We start from the raw sequence: 16,675 nt of genomic DNA, 5'->3' as shown, positions 1-16,675 counted from the left end.
CAGCTGAATGGTGGTGGTTAAAGGAGAGCCCGCTTCATTCTGAAGCTATCTCCTGTAGTGGCGAGAAGTTGTAATAAAGTAGCTTGGCGTTTCATGATATCACTTCACTGTAGCTTCAGAGTGTACGTCTTTTATAGTTCCAGGAGGCGGGGCTATAATCTTCAGACCAATCACGGCGTATCTGAGTGTATCTTGGTTTCTACTGGATGGATCGTGAAACATCTTGAACTTTCCAGTATGATCCATTTAGTCGCCAAATTCGCCAAATTCGTCCCCAAGTCGCCAAATGGTCGCCAAGCTCTCAGGTCATTGACGTGGCAGCCGCTCAGCACAGATCTTTCAACGGTCTTTCTCACGATGACACTATTCGTGCCGGGTAGCAAAATTACAGATTTGTAACAATATAATGAAATCTCTTAATCTAATTTAAATCCTGATAAATTTCCAACTTTTATTTTAATTTACCCCATATTAACTTCATTCTAAAATGTTCACTTATTTTTTTTATCCAATTCCATTTTTTTTTATTAAATTAATTTGACAAGTGTTCTATAAAACTGCTAGCAAGTTTTCATTCTCCGATTGAAGAAATAAAATCCCTTAATGCTTATACCATTCTTTTAAAGATACCTAAATTTCCCTTCCCTAAGTCTGCACGTATCAAAGAAATCCCTATCAAAATCTCATTGTAAAACCACTGAAGGGGAAAAATTTGGTCTCTTCTGCTCTTGTGTCGCTATGTAAACGGACATCAGTTTTATCATTGCTTCTTGTACATAAAATGCCTCCCATAATAAAATAAATCGAAGTTTTAATATAAATATAATATACTTTGCAATTAAAAGGAGAATTATTAATGCCATATAATAAACATTTTGAATAAAGAGCGCTTCCTTCTTTCAAAATTGAATCCTTTAATCCAAAATTAAATCTTTTTTTTTTCTGTGCAGCACCGCGGAATTTTCCGAGGATAGAACATTTATGCGGTCAATACTCTTGCAATTATATGGATAAATTGCGGAAAAAATTTCTAACGGAAAATCCACCCTTTTATATTATTCACTACGAACACTTTTTCGTCTAAGATCTTTATTTGAGATCACAATCACAATTGTGAGGACGAAGTTAACTTAAGACCACGGTATTCCCCAGAAACCGTTGCATTTACTGGTAAGTACACAGGTAGCGCGTTCACATTAATGGCAAACGGACAAGACGGATTAAAAACAATGCGCTTCCTCGAAGGCCTCTGTTGCCTAATGGCCCCCGAATAATAGAGGAAGCGTTTTCAACTCGAAGCGAGATTTCTTAAAGAGTCGGGCCGGTAAGTTATTTGCACAATGCGAGGGGAAAGCATTGCGGCTTAGCGCACAAAGCGACTGCGAAATCTCAAGAGCGGAGTTTTGGAATCCTCGGTACTTCATCATTTACGGATAAAGTGCTTTATGCGCTGTGAAAGAGAGATTAGGAGGACGGCTTTACCAGCACTGAAAGGGAAATACGCTTCGAAGGTTGATAACGGACTCGCAGAAAAGGGTTGGCGTCCATTTCTTCTCGTTTGGAAAGTCTTGGATCTAGTCGTTTTTCTGCCGGGGCGATGCGGGATTTAATAGTCTTAAAATGCTGCAGAAGGTTTCTTGACTTATTGTTTAGTTGAGAAGGGTGTTTAATGGTTTGTTAATTACTAAACAGAAGAGTTTACAAGAGGTGGTGATTTTCGAAATGAAATATGGCGTGTCTTTAGCAGGGAGGTGCTGACGCTCGGTAATGGATGCTGTGCTAAAATCGGGTTATTTTGTTAATTACATCGCATGTGCTTAATTATTTAGATATGCCTAGTTAAACGCTGTTTAGGTGTATTATTAAAGGAGGATATGTAAAATCTTTTGAATGGGACCAAATAAGCAATTAAAGGATCGGAATCATTCGAATTAAATCGAATGAAAGGAGAAGAAACAAGAAATAGACGGAAGAGAATTAAAGGAGAACAGAAACAAGAAAGAGAGAGAGAATAGAAAATTAAAGGAGTTTAACAATTGAGTTTATTGGCTCCGTAATTACTTAATGTTGTTATTAATAGAAATGAATGTGTTATAGATACATTTTTATTATTGCATTAAAAAGCAGAATTGTATTTATGATGTTTTATATATTCTAATATTTGACTAATAATCCATTATTATAAATTATCCACATTTGGCAAGCAGTTTGTTCGCCTAGATTAATGACTTTTTAGGCTATTAAATTATTAATATAGGATGCATTTCTTTAAAAAAAAACATTTAACCTTACAATCTATACATACTATAAAATGAAGTTTCCTGAAAGCATCTGTATGTTTAAACTCGAAAAACTCGAGAAATACTTAACTAATTTTGGAGATATTTATACCATGTTGTAGGGCATTTATTGGGAAAGGTTTTAGTTATTGAAGTGATATCATAATAAATTAATTATTTTCCTACTATAATTCGCGCATGCATAAAGCAGCAATATCTGTGCTTTGCACTTATCCGCGCGTAAGCGGAAATCTCAAACTTTGCATGTGCAAGTAGCAAGAGCTGTGGTATTCATATGCGATACATTTCTTTATTTATGTCTGATTTTAAATAGAGATTCAAATCTCATTATTCCCAAAAGAAGGAAATTCAACCTTGGCCGGAGCACATTAAATGCCAAGATGCTTCGTTTGTTGCGCGATAATGAAAATGTAAAGGAAAGAAACGTTAGGTTTGCGAATATCAGCGAAAGAATGTCCACACTTTCTTCAAAGGAGAGTCTTCTGCTGAACGAAGTAACCGTCTGTCTTTAAAGTGCACTGCAATTGAATTACAGAGACATAATGAATCTCGCCTGTCTGCTGACAGAGAAAGACATTTAAATTTGAGACACAGGAAAAGAAGTGAAAGAACAAACATTCTTGATATTTGGTCCGAAAAGGAGCACTCCACTCTGAATTTCGATCCTTGTGTGGATTACAGAAATGATGCCTCGATTTCAATAGGAAAAATGTCTATAGTCTCTCCATATTGTTCAGCTTTAGGAATAGATTTATACAATGGCCGAATGTGGCGAGAACGACAGCAATAGAGTAACGGTAGCAAAAGCGCCATCGAAAAATTGCCAACCTCGCAAGGTACAAAATGACTTTATATCAAAGCTTAGCCCAACTTTAAAATGGAAAGATGAATCAAAAGGCATGTGTTGTTTACAAAGAAAAATTGAAACCATTTTTACAGTCTAAATATGGAACAGCATTGATATGCAGTCATTTTCACCCAAAAAATAGTTTATCGCCAAATTTTAGCAAAATGGCTGAATGTGGCGTGAACGGCAACAATAGCGTTTGAAATCTAAAGGTTCTAAGAAACACTGCAGCAAATTAACGGAAATATTGACAAAAAAGTCAATAAATGCAGTAAAATGAAATGCATGCAAAAAAATTTGATCGAAAATAATGAAAGTAAGCAGAAGAAGTACGTGCAGCAGGAAAATATCAAGTGAAATGAACAGGAAAGATCGAAATAGAGTAGCATACGGTAACATAAAAAAAAAATGGGGGCCATGTAACCCAAACAAAGTGATACCGAAAAATCGTCAACCTCGCAAGGCGCCAAATGACTGTATATCAAAGCTTAGCCCTAAATATTTCTGAATATGTGTTATAAAAAATTGTCTTGTAGTTATTTTTAATGATTTCTAAATATCTTTTTGATCCCGCATGACATTCCCATGTTATATCGGCTTAAGTCTAAAGCTAATTTTTCCTTTGAGATGTTATGCCACGGGCAACGCTGTGCGGGTACTGCTAATTTGGTATGAATAAAACACGCGAATTCTATTAAAACAATTTACAAAAGTGTATATATTACGAAATAAAGGCGGAAACAAAGAACCTACTACGGATTTAATGATTAGCAAAAGTACATGCTTGAATGTTTTGGTGGAGAGTTTGAATTCCATCATAGTATTTAAAAACATTGTTTTAAATAGTATAACAAATCGAATTAAAAATATTATTGAATTTAAATGAAAAATTGTACGAAAATGAAATTGATATCATTAAAAAAAATCTCATTTTGTATCTTAAGGCAATACATAAAGCCTTTTTATAAGATAATTGTTTTGACCGATATGAGTAACAATTTCTATAGCCAAGTCATAACAATTACGGTTGGACTTGATTAATATACGACGGCGCAATTCAAAGAGTTTTGAGCGATTTCTTGCCAAATATAATCATGACAATTTTTTTTAATTGCAACTTAAAAACAGTTAGTTGACATTTCTGTTATACATATAGGATTACAGACTTTTAAAGAGTTTTTGGACGATTGGCAAGATCTTGAAGTGCTTGGCGAGAAGCCGTGCATTAATCTTGTCTTACCACGATTACTTATCTGGCAACGGTTAAGTCTCTATTTGCGCTTCATGGAACTTTTTGTTTGATCCCTATTTCTTGATATCTTTTCTATTTTCTTTCCTCTGATGGAATGCCCTCTTTGGTGACATGGCAAACTATCTCCAGAACACTTTAAATAATATTTTGCTGCTCCATTAATTAGCGAATCGACACGTTTATTCAGTGCAGCTGTAAAAATGTTCAATGACTAAAGTAGACTGAAATTTGCACATTTTGTTTATATTTGACTGCTGCCATTAATTAGTTATAAGCTCGATTTCTGTGCCACGTAAGTTAGCGTTATGTAATACATATATATTAGGAATCTTGTATTCATTTTAAATCCAACTTACTATCAGATAAAAATCAGACCTTTTATAGAATCGGAATTCGATAAATTAATTGATTAATTTATAGTTTTGGAGAGTTATTACATAGCCATCTAGATTAAAATCATTTACAGAATTCCATCTTACTAATAGGAAACTTCAAATTAGTAAAAATATACAATAAACATTTGCTAAATTCATTTTCCCAACTTCATTTTGAGAATTGAATTATAACTCATATTATTATTACGAATTATTACACATTTTTCTTTTTTTTTCCTTTAATTTTAATAAATTTCTTTCTCATTTATACTTCTTTAGAAAGTTCTTGTTTTCACTTTTTACCGTAGTCAAAAGAAAGTAAACACCCATGACTGGTATAGAAAACGTGTTATTTCAAATATATTATTCAGTTGTAAAATAAAGTAGGTATTTGCAGTTAACTTATTCATGTAGGATGCAACAACTTGTAAACTTTTAATTAAATAAAAAAAATTAACTGAAATTGAAAAGCATAAAATTTTATGCATCAAAAAAGTAAACGGAGAGTATAGATACCAACAAAAACAATGAAAATTGCAATATTAACATTTTGTCAGCAGTTCTTTGAATTTTATCTCTAGCTTTAATTATCTAGGCGTAATTGTAACCTGTTTTTCCCTTAGTTCGGGAGAGGGAATTTTGCCATTCTTCTATGACAATTTGTTTCAACTCTTCCTTATTAGAAATGGTTCTTTGGGGCGTTTTTTCTCAAAATATGTCCATAAATTTTTAATGGGGTTTAGATCTAGCGACTGTGGAGGATGGGCCAGTCTTCGAAGCACGATAGAGTAACTATTCTTTCATAATCTTTGATGTGTATTTGGGCTCGTTATCATGTTGGGAATCCAGCTTCGTGACAATTCTAAATTCACAACACTAGGGGCAACAATATCTTTTAAAATATTTTGGTACTCCATTTTGTACATTGTTGATTCGACAAACACTAAATTACGACTTCCCCAGCTGCTTTAGTCCCCTAGATCATAACAGATCCACCCCCATGTTTAAGTGTTTTAACTGAATATTTATTACTGGATTCTTCATCATTTGCTCTTCATGTTTTTGCGAGCTTCTGTGTGCCAAATAATTCAATTTTCTTCTCATCACTAAATAAAATATTATTCCAAATATCTAAACCTTTATTAAGGCACTTTTTGGAAAATAGTAGATGCTTTTACTAATTCGATTTCGTGGTGAATGGATTCTGACGTTAAATACTTCCATGTAACTCACGTTCAGGAAGAGTCCTCCTTATAGTGCTTATCCACCTTAAAGACTTACTGTCTTTCTTGATCTTTGCGAGATGCTTTGAGATATTTTAAAGCACTTGCAGCTAGATAAGCTTTGATCTATCTTACTACTATTATCTCTTTTGTATCAGCACATCGCCTCGTTCTCTGAAAATCTATTCTTTAATCTATCTGTATTTGGAATGTTTTCCAAAAATTTTCTTCACTGTTCAGTGGCTTCTTTCAATACTTTTTCCTATTTCATGTAAGGATTTACCATTTTTCTTCAAGTTTATTATCTTTTTTTAACCTTTCTAGTGTTCTTTATTCCTCCATCTCAAAATTTCTCAATTTTTTCCAGAAATTTTCCTAAATTCAGGCAGAATACAATACTTTAACTTATACCAAGATCCTATAAGAAAAAAATTGGTGATATCTATAAAATTGAAACATTTGAAAGAGAAAGTGTTTACTTTGTTTTGACGAATAAAATTAGATGATCTTAGGTTGAAGATGAGTTATTTCTTTATGTACTTTATTTTAATTGAATATTTGCAAGATATTCGATGCTGCTTAAATAAGTTGATATTTATATATGCATACTTTATATTATAAATCAATAATATATTTAAAATAACCCATTTTCTATTATTTATTTTTATATTTTATATTTTTCTATTATTTATTTTTAAAATAACACATTTTTCTATTATTTATCAAATTTAAAATAACACAATCATGGGTGTTTGTTTTCTTTTGACTCTCACTGCGTATTTTATTATGTCATGAATAAAAAATGCTTCACAGTGTCATTTTATTGCACGTTATGTTGTGGTGTATTATTCAGTGAGATTTAGCATGTGCATTACTATTTTGTTTTTCTGCAATAAATGCGAGTTCTCAAATTGTACAGACTAAGTCTATGGCAAAGGATACCGACGTGCTCTGATTGGTTTAAGCCTTGGCATCTTTTTGGCAATGTTTGTATGGCAAAAAAAATGCCATACCGAAATATATTTTTATAAAAATAAATCAAATCTGTAAATTTATCCCCCTCTATTTTTTACGGTTTACATGTAATATTAATCTGAAACACATATACAGCAGAAAAGATCACACCCTGAAACCTAAATTCAGGAAATATAAAAATTACAATTTATTAAAAATATTTTTTGTGTGTGTTTCTTCTTAACATTATTTTGATATAACTAAAAAAATGAGCTACGAAATCACATACTCAATTAACACTTACATATTTATACGTTTTGGGCATTCAGTAATCATCTCCCCATATGTAGTTGATGGGAAAGTAACAAACGTTCAGCAACAAGTTTCAATGACTGCATAAATTATCTAATAAAGGCACGAAAATCATAGAAAAATATTTAATTGCTGCATCATATGTTGAGTAATTACTTTCATACAGTTTTTATACTTCTGTGCATAAACAACGTTAGTTACTTGTATTACTAATATTATTAGTAATATTTATTATTATTATTAGTTAGTATTAGTAGTATTACTAGAAATATTTAGAGAAAACAATTATATTAATAAAAATTAAATCGTGTTGATATTCACTCGTATCTTCCATAAAACTAATGAAAGGTACAAGGTTTGAGCCAAATAAGCGAAAACTACCCTATTATGAGTGCAAAACATTGCCAAAAAGATGCCAAGGCTTAAACCAATCAGAGCACGTCGGTATCCTTTGCCATAGATTTAGTCTGTACAATTTGAGAACTCGCGCAATAAATTCTTCAATTTATGAATTTAACCAACCGCAGAAGACAAAAAAAATTCTGTAAGTTTTAACTGTGATGCTAACTGTATCTATTCGCACAGGCTATATATATTCAATCTTAGAAGCATAAATTGGTATATAATTATTAATATGCAATTGTTCTCAATGTCTTTTATGTTTGTCCTTAATATTTCTGTTTTATTTCACGGTACCAAAATTGCCAATTTCTTCGAAAAGAGTTATTGCATTCACGTGAAAATTTTTGAGAAAGAAATTACGCAACTAAGATGAAAATTCCCAAACACACAACTTTAACTATTGCTGGTTACGTAAAGTTTTACAGAAATCAGCGGGAGAAGTCTCATCGAAACTTTCTAGTTCACTCTCTAATAAATGTTCTGATATATTATTAATCGCAAGCCATTAACGAAAAGCTATTTTGGCGATTCATTTCTAGGATGCGACCAATGCACAAGCACTAGAACACTGAATATGCATTTTGGACGTCTTTTGTCCGTCCGAATAAAACCAAAATTGAGCATAAAACTATAACTGCAGTCACAAAATAACAAATTTCATCTATTTAAATTTGCAATTTTTTATTTATCATGTTTAAATGTACATAAAGTTGCAGACCGACAAACGGCCAACTTCTTGATGGATTTGTTTCCAAATTTGTCAGTTATCTAGACTTTAGATTTTAAGTTTGTATTTCAAGTTTTATTAATATAGGTTTCTTTGTTTTGTAGTTATCGTGTTAACTTATATTCAAAAAGCCGGATAGACAGACGGAATAGATTTCATTCAAATTTAGTAAAATATATTAAATTTCAACTGTCTAGCTCAAATCTCATCTATTTTTGAATATTTCTGCACTCAGACAGAAATATTCAAAAATGTGTTTCTCGGTCTCGGGGCAGGTCTGATATGTGGAAATTCATTAAAATCTCGACTTCGAATCTTTGTGATGATTACAATACTGTTTCTTATTTTATGCTTCGTATACAAGAAAGAAGAAATTCTAATGCTGCTTGCTTTATATATGAATAATAACTGTTGAATAAACACTCTGTCGTGTAGGTGATTGGAGTTCTTCTGAATTTAGCGCATGTAATCAAACTCATGTAATTTTATCACCTGATCTAGTTTGCTTTCTCTTTTCTCTATTATTAATGATAAAGTGTTTTCAGGGAAGACCGTCTGACGCAGAAGAACCGATTTTATCGCAAATATAATTTGAGATTTGGCAACATAACTGAATTAATTAAAATTCATTTTTAAAAAATTTGAATTAGATTTTTAATTAATTAAAAAAATTTGCGTGATTTTGAGTTTTTCGTGATTATTTTTTCATATAAATAATTTTTATTGCTTTCTAAAATTAAAAATATTAACTTTTTAATAATGCCAGTTTGTTTCTTCTGTAACTTTTCATAAATTTTGACAATTGTTTTGTTATATTCTTTGCATCATTTTTAACAATATATTTTTCATTGTTTCTTGAAATATATAATCTTTTTATGTAAGTTTTTTTTATTGTTAAAACCTAAAAAAAAAGGTTTCTTTTTATTATCTGCACAGTTTACATGAGAAATAAGAAATTGAAGTTACAAAAGCACGTGCGATTATAAGATTGATAATCCGAAAATTTACGTTTTCAATAGTGCTATGATGATATGAGATTTAACTCCTTTAAGAAGATTCATGTTCACAACAAAAAGAAAAAATGTATGAATTTTAAAATAAAACATTTTCAATTATTCTGTAATAATTTGATACTTAAAAAAGCTTGTTTGATAGTCGTGAATATCAGAGTTTTGTATAAGAGATTTAAATGAAATAAAATGCATGCCATTGGTCTTCAAAGGTGGATTAGTATAAGCAATGAATTTTATTCCAATAGCCAAAAATACAGAGTTCGAATTTTGACGCCATATTTTACACACACATGAGAAAATGTCATTGGAAGCATGTCCACGTTTTGTGAACATGATTAATTAAACTCGGAACGAGCTTGATAAATGCAATTTTGTATTTGGTTAAGGCACCAAAATTATAGAATTATAATTGTGACTGCAATCATAGGAAGTATAATTAAACCATGATTGCAATTCATTATATAAGTTTACCACCAGAATCCTAGATCTGGACCTAGATTAAATTTGGATCGAATCCATTTGTAGGTTGACAGTCTCTTTCCCTGTATTCTTTTGTGTAATTCAAAAACACGTTTATAATCTCCAAACTAAAATTGAGATAAATATTTAATTTTGGATTAAATCAGTCAAATAAATTGTCTGTTTGCATAAGCATAATTAAAAACCAAAAAATTAATTAATACTATGCGGTATATATTCTTCCAATATTGTAGACAAATTATATATTTAGGATTAAATGGGTCAGCTGGAAGAGCTCAAACCGGCGTACTCTATTCCTTATATCACGCCATAAATTGGAGCTCATTCATAGTAATTACTTTTATTAATAGACCACGGACTATCCTCAAGGTGGTTTATGATTTGCATTAAAAAAAATAAAATACTTGTATTTAATTTAATTTTTCTGTTTTTATTGAATTCTTCACTATTCGATGTATATTCAATTCTTTTAACATTTAATTTGGAGAACGTCGCCAAACTGACTTGATGCCGTAAAAGGATACCAAAGTAAAGAGACTAAACTTTCCTTGGCAAAATCCACATTTTAAGTGCACTTGTAAATAATGCACCTCCTTTTGACAAGCGACATTTGAAACACAGAATGAACTAATGCGTGTCTCTGGTACTTCTGCACATTACATTCTGTTTGGCTGCCTGCGACTTCAGTTAAAGTGGACATGCCCCCCGTTCGAAGAGTCCCTCCCCCTCCAAAGCGAAATATCGTGTCTTGCTCATCCAACACACACTCGAGAAAGATACATTATCCCGCCCGACGCCGGACGGCTTGAATAATACTAATTAAGACTGCGGCTGGCTGTTTAATTAGTCGATTTATATCTAGCGCCTACGCATCGTGCATTAAACTAATTGCATTACTCGCCAACTCCGCTGCACCGAACCTAGGGTTACCAATCATACTCGGCGAAAATACTCTTCGTTCAAAGATTAGATGCGAGGCGATCGAAAATTTTTCGAAAAATGGATTGGATTACAATTTCGAGAGGAGGTTTAGTGGCAGAAAATCCTACTGTCAATTATGTCTTACAAAGCAAGCATTCCTCAATCATCTTATTAAAAATTATTTTAATCAACTGTTTTATAACGTTTATGAATTGGTATATTATTCGTGAATTGCGAAATAAAGTCTGCCAGTTTAATTTTCGCTCAAATTTTTAAAAATGTTTAGAGGCAGAAGTTCCTAATATTAATTATATCGTATAAAGCAAGTATTTCTCATCTATCTTTTAAAAACTTATTATCATGTTAAAAACTGTACTGAAATGTTTATAAATTGGCATACCATATCCGAATTACGACATGCTTGATAAAAAAAATCATTCAAAATGCTCTATAGACTGGACGGTTACACATTAAACTACCAAATTTGGTACGTAGTTACTTCTTAGGTGCATGTGATTATTCAATACGGACTTTACAAAATTTTAGCTACATTTTTAATGGAAAATGAATGAAGAAAGCAGGTTTCTCATAAAGGATTTCGGAGCATATTATCGCAAAAATTAATAATTAAATCATTTGAAAATGAAAAAAAAAATCCTCTTGGCAAGTTGGAAAGCAAAGGTAGATTTCTTTACATCTGTGTTTCTATCTGGCAACATAAATTATTGCTGTTAGAAACACTCAAAATTAAAGTTTGAAAATCACTTTTTAGCCCCTAATTTCTAAAATATTGCAGTTAACGAAAACCTTTAAATACAAAAGTCGTTAGTCTTAATAAGGTGCTAATTTGGCTAATTGGATTTATTTTTCTATCTTCAATATTAAGAAAGTTATAGCGAAATGAAAATTTCAACCGCCCCCAGCCCATTTCCACTTTCTTTGAGCTGGATGACCCTTTGTGAAGTCATCCGAGGTTTTTTTCATTTCAACAACATATCCGCAGCCAGTTAAAATCCAAACAAAATTACTCTAGTACTGATTTAAGATGTAAAGTGTAGATAAATGTTAAATTTAAAACCAAATCTAGCGAGGGATTGACCGTCTGTCTTTCTGCACTTTCGCATGGCTCTAAAAAGATAATTCAAAAATGTAATGAATTAAATATATGAAATTTGGGATGTGATTTTATGGTCAGAATTGTTCTGTGCCAAACTATGGTTCTAGTTGGTCGCTAAAAAGGCTTCTAAAATACACATGCATCGTTTGATACTATTGAATTAACTTCATCTTAGGGATTAATTGCGGATGGTAGAGCTCTAAAAGGCTCTTTTGTAACAAATGATACACAAGTACATTTATTAAAGAATCTGAGAGAAAGTTTCGGGGCATTTTTGTTAGTTAAGTTCCCGTATTTACATTTATACGAAAAGACTGCCAGTTAGATTTCTCATAGAAGTATTTCATTCAAAATGTGACAGAAATTGTAGTCATTTAATTTCTCAACCTCTGTAACAACCAGCAAGCACCGATAATATAAAAAAAATGCTTTGAACTATGAAGAATCGAGTCTAAATATAATTTTTCTATTAATCATTCTGATTTTTAAAGTGAGAGTTGCTTGGATGCCTTATAATCGGTATCGTAAGAAATTTTATTGCATTTTTGAATTTTTATTTTGCGTATAGTCAATATTAGCCTCCTTTGCTGATCAGCTGGTTTCCATATTATTGACTTGCAAAGTCCATATCTAAGTTGCGATCTATCTTTCAAATTTCTTTAACTTTCATGTTAATTATTTAAGCTATCGAATTATTAATATGAGATACAGTTTTTTTAAAGCCGGAGACAAGGCATAGGAGTAGCGCTTCTTCCCCGTGATCCGAGCGTCCCAGGTTCTGGGCGTCGGGCATGGTTGTTCTTCTTCTCTGTTCTATCTGTAATTGTGAATGTGCACCCCTGTATAAAAAGAGGTTGTGCAAGCGAATATGACGCATGAAGTAGCTAAGTCGTACTTTGGTCCTAGTTGGCGCTACTGAAAAACTGAAAAAATAAGAGAAGCTCATTCGGCTTAAATCGCTGACAGATAACTGTCAGCGGGCTTGTAAAGTGCCATAAATCACAACACAATACATTAAATTTTTTTTTTTAATTTGATACGACTGAAAAACATAATTCAGTTGAATCTGGCTGCTGCAGTTTAAAAGAGTAGGTATATATTATGAAATAAAATGAAGTGATAGTTCAATTGCGGAATAAAAAGCGTGCAATTGGTTGTTTTCTTTGAGTTTGAATTCTATCATAACATTTAAAAATCATAACATATCATAACATATATTAATAATTTAAATGTATAATTTAATTAATATTAATCTTTAATTTAATGTATCAAATTAAAGATTATTACTAAAATTAAGGCGAAAAATGGAAAGAAATCGAATCGTTATCATTAAAAAGGTAATATTGAGTTTTAAATTAATACAAAACAGTTTTTTAAGATAATTTTTTAGAAGACATGAACATCAATTTCAGCTGGCAAGTCATAGGGATTACTCATCTGGCGATGGTTAAGTCTATTTTTGTTCCCGCTTAAACTTTTTTTTTGAGTTCTATTTCTTGTATATCTATTGATATATTCCTTTGACTAAATGGATTTTTTTTCGTGATACAGTGGAACATCTTAAGAAAATTTCTAATATTATTTTTCAGCTCCAATAATTAGCTAAGCGAAGCACTTATGTCAATGGGGCTATAAAAACAATCAATGAAATTCGTACGATTGTTTGTTTACATTTGACTGTTGCCATTCGATAATAAATAATGACAGCTAATATTTCTGTGCCACGCATGTTAACACTTTATATGCATAGCTTTGTACTCAGTTATTTATGTTGCTCTTAATTATGTTATAAATTAAAGTAATAAAATTTTGATATATTTTATTAATGGTTATCTCTACAACAGCTGTCGTCTTATAAAATTATTTAGTATATGTATTAATTAATGTATTATGTATTAACTTAGTATATGTATTAACTTAGGATACTCGTAAATACTTAAAGTACCAGTGTGGCATCATAGGTATCTAATTATTTGGTCTCGTACTAAACTTCACTCGTCTAACTACTTGTTGCGTTTTTTAGTTACTTTAGTCGCTGAAAGTATTTCCAGAAATAGTGTTTTGGGGCTGCATAAGGCCCATAAAATTAATCAAGATTATTAAGTCGAAAGTTTTTGACAATTACAGTACTTCCTATTTATTCCGTATACGGTTATTTAGAGAAAGTAAAAACACATTAAATCTTTGACATACTTGATTAAACTTTTTTCATGAACATCTTTCAACATTCAAGAAAAAAGGTTTTTAAAAATCCTATATTTTTAAAAATTAAAGAAAAAAAATTTAATATAGGTTTTTGTTAGTGAATCTACTGGTTCAAACGCTGTGAAAAAAAATGTAATTAGAATGTTTCAGTTTCCGTTAGATTCCTAATTTAGCCTCGCGACTTTCGTTTTAATAACATTGGACTGAGAGAAATCTCTTAGCAGATATATTTCAATAACAAAGAAATTCATCTGCTTGGATAGCATAAAAAGAAAGACAAAGTTTTCGCTTTTCAATGGAATTAAATACGAAATAACGAGCGTTCCTGTTCTCATCTGAATCTATAAAATAACAAAGAACTTGATGGTGTGAATAAATAGCAGGCCAAATGGGAATTCTTTCAAAGAAGGATATTCGACGTATTCCGCTTTTTCCAATGAATCGCCATCTTTTCGATTATCTTTTAAAAAGTTGGCGAAAGTTTCTTAAGAGTAAGAGGTTTCATGTTTCATTTCCTCAATTACGTGTTTCTAGTTAAGTGCTATCATTCTCGGAGAAGTTCCCAAAACGGAAATTATTTCAACTAAATAAAGCTCCTCTCTTCCTTAAAAGTTTTTATGTCGGTAGTTATGGCACAACAAGGAATATTCGGTTTTTGCCTGCTTACTTAGAGACGCTACATTCTAATGCTATACTTGAATTTTTTTCGAAGAAATTTCAGACGGGGTTTTTATTAATTATTAGAAATTTCAAAAATGTATAACCAACGCATAAAATTTTATTTACGTATGAGTCATTTTTTGTACTTCCATACAGTGCACAAAGCTCTAGGGAATGGAGTATTGCAGAGAAAACAATCGAGGTCATAGAGTCGATTATGTACAATTAAACTATTGGGAAACGAGAAACCCAAAACCAGTGGGAGTGGTCTCCGCAAAACTTTCTCGCATACGCTCTCATAAAAGTGTCATCCCTGAGAACTCCTTACATGGCACTGGCGTACAATAGTTACGAAATATTAATTTTTGACTTCCATTTAGCAATTTGCCTCAATCTTTCACGCCATCCTTGGCGAGTCATTTGGCGATGAATCCCTGGCATGCGGTTAATATGATCCAAAAGCCAAATTTGTGTTTTAGACACCTTTTTTCTCAACCGATTGAAATCAAAATGTGACACAAAACTGCATTTGTAGTCGCTAAATTTGATGTAGTTAAGTCATTGTGTTTACATGTTTCTGAAATTAAATATGATCAATTCCTTGTTGGATTTGACTCAAAACGTGATAAGTGTCTACATTATAGATATTAAATATGTATACCGAATTTTATCTACCTAGATCATTTTGATAATTATTGTATTAACTTATGTTCGAACAGTCGGACTTCCTTTGATCACATTTTAATCAAAGAATAAAATATTTTAATCAGCAAATTTGGTGTAAATACCGTATATCGAATTTTAACCGTCTAGCTCAAAGATTTTTTTAGTTATCTTTGTCCCAGACAGACGGATATTTTCCAGAAATGTTTCGAACCCAGGGAGGTCTAAAATGTAAAGATTCGCCAAAATCTCGAGTTCGAATTTTTTGGCGATTGCTATACTTTCTCTGTACTACGTATACGAGAAAGTAAAAATTTAAAGAAGACTGGAACCTCCAGCTTTGAGCCTTGTACTAATTTTAAAAATCTGTTTTTAATTATAACAGTGATAACTTGCATACAAAAATGTATTTAATATCGTCACAGTATATATATATATATATATATATATATATAATATAATAGAATAGATCGGAAAGATTAATTTTTGGAGTATGGAACTGTAATCAAATTCAAAAGTTGCGACTTCACTAACTAAATAATGGAAAATTATGGATAAACATTATAATTTGCATGATCAGTTTGCACTAAAGACCTGAAGTTTATTAAAAATTGAGAAAGAAACATACCCTTTCACCCTAATATTATACCGATTATGTTTTTGGTTTCTTGTTAATCTAAATGATTTTTTTTGTCATGTACCTTATGTTGTTTGCTTCATGACTAAAAAATTGTAATGGGAAATCTTGCGTCAAATTGTGAATTGGTTCAGAAAAATCTCTGAGTTCGCACAGACTGCATATGTGCAAACCCAGAAATTTAGATTTTTACCATTTTTCAGACAGAAGTATTGAATCGATCATTCGCTTGATTGCAGTTTTTTAACTTACAAACGACTGATCTCACTTGATTATTCTCTAATCTGAATGACTTTATGCTCTCTATTTGTATAAATGGATATCATTTTATATTATTGCCTTCCCGATTTCACATTTTTTAAATATCCTAAAATTCAAGATAAAGAAACGGTTGCAATTAAAATTCCACGCATATCTTATCAAACTTCCATCTATTGGAATGAGTTAAATTATGTTTATTCAAAGATGTGTCTTACATTCAGATTTTTTTAAATTTTATTTTCACAGTAAAGTGGATCTAATCTAGTTATCCATGTTTAAATATATTTCTACAAATTTTGTGACTAGTTTACATCTTTTTACAGCTGG

The sequence above is a fragment of the Argiope bruennichi genome, chromosome 2, assembly GCF_947563725.1.
Source record: "Argiope bruennichi chromosome 2, qqArgBrue1.1, whole genome shotgun sequence".
Classification (NCBI taxonomy): domain Eukaryota; kingdom Metazoa; phylum Arthropoda; class Arachnida; order Araneae; family Araneidae; genus Argiope; species Argiope bruennichi.
The sequence above is the reverse complement of the archived record's forward strand: the minus strand, read 5'-3'. Positions refer to the sequence as shown.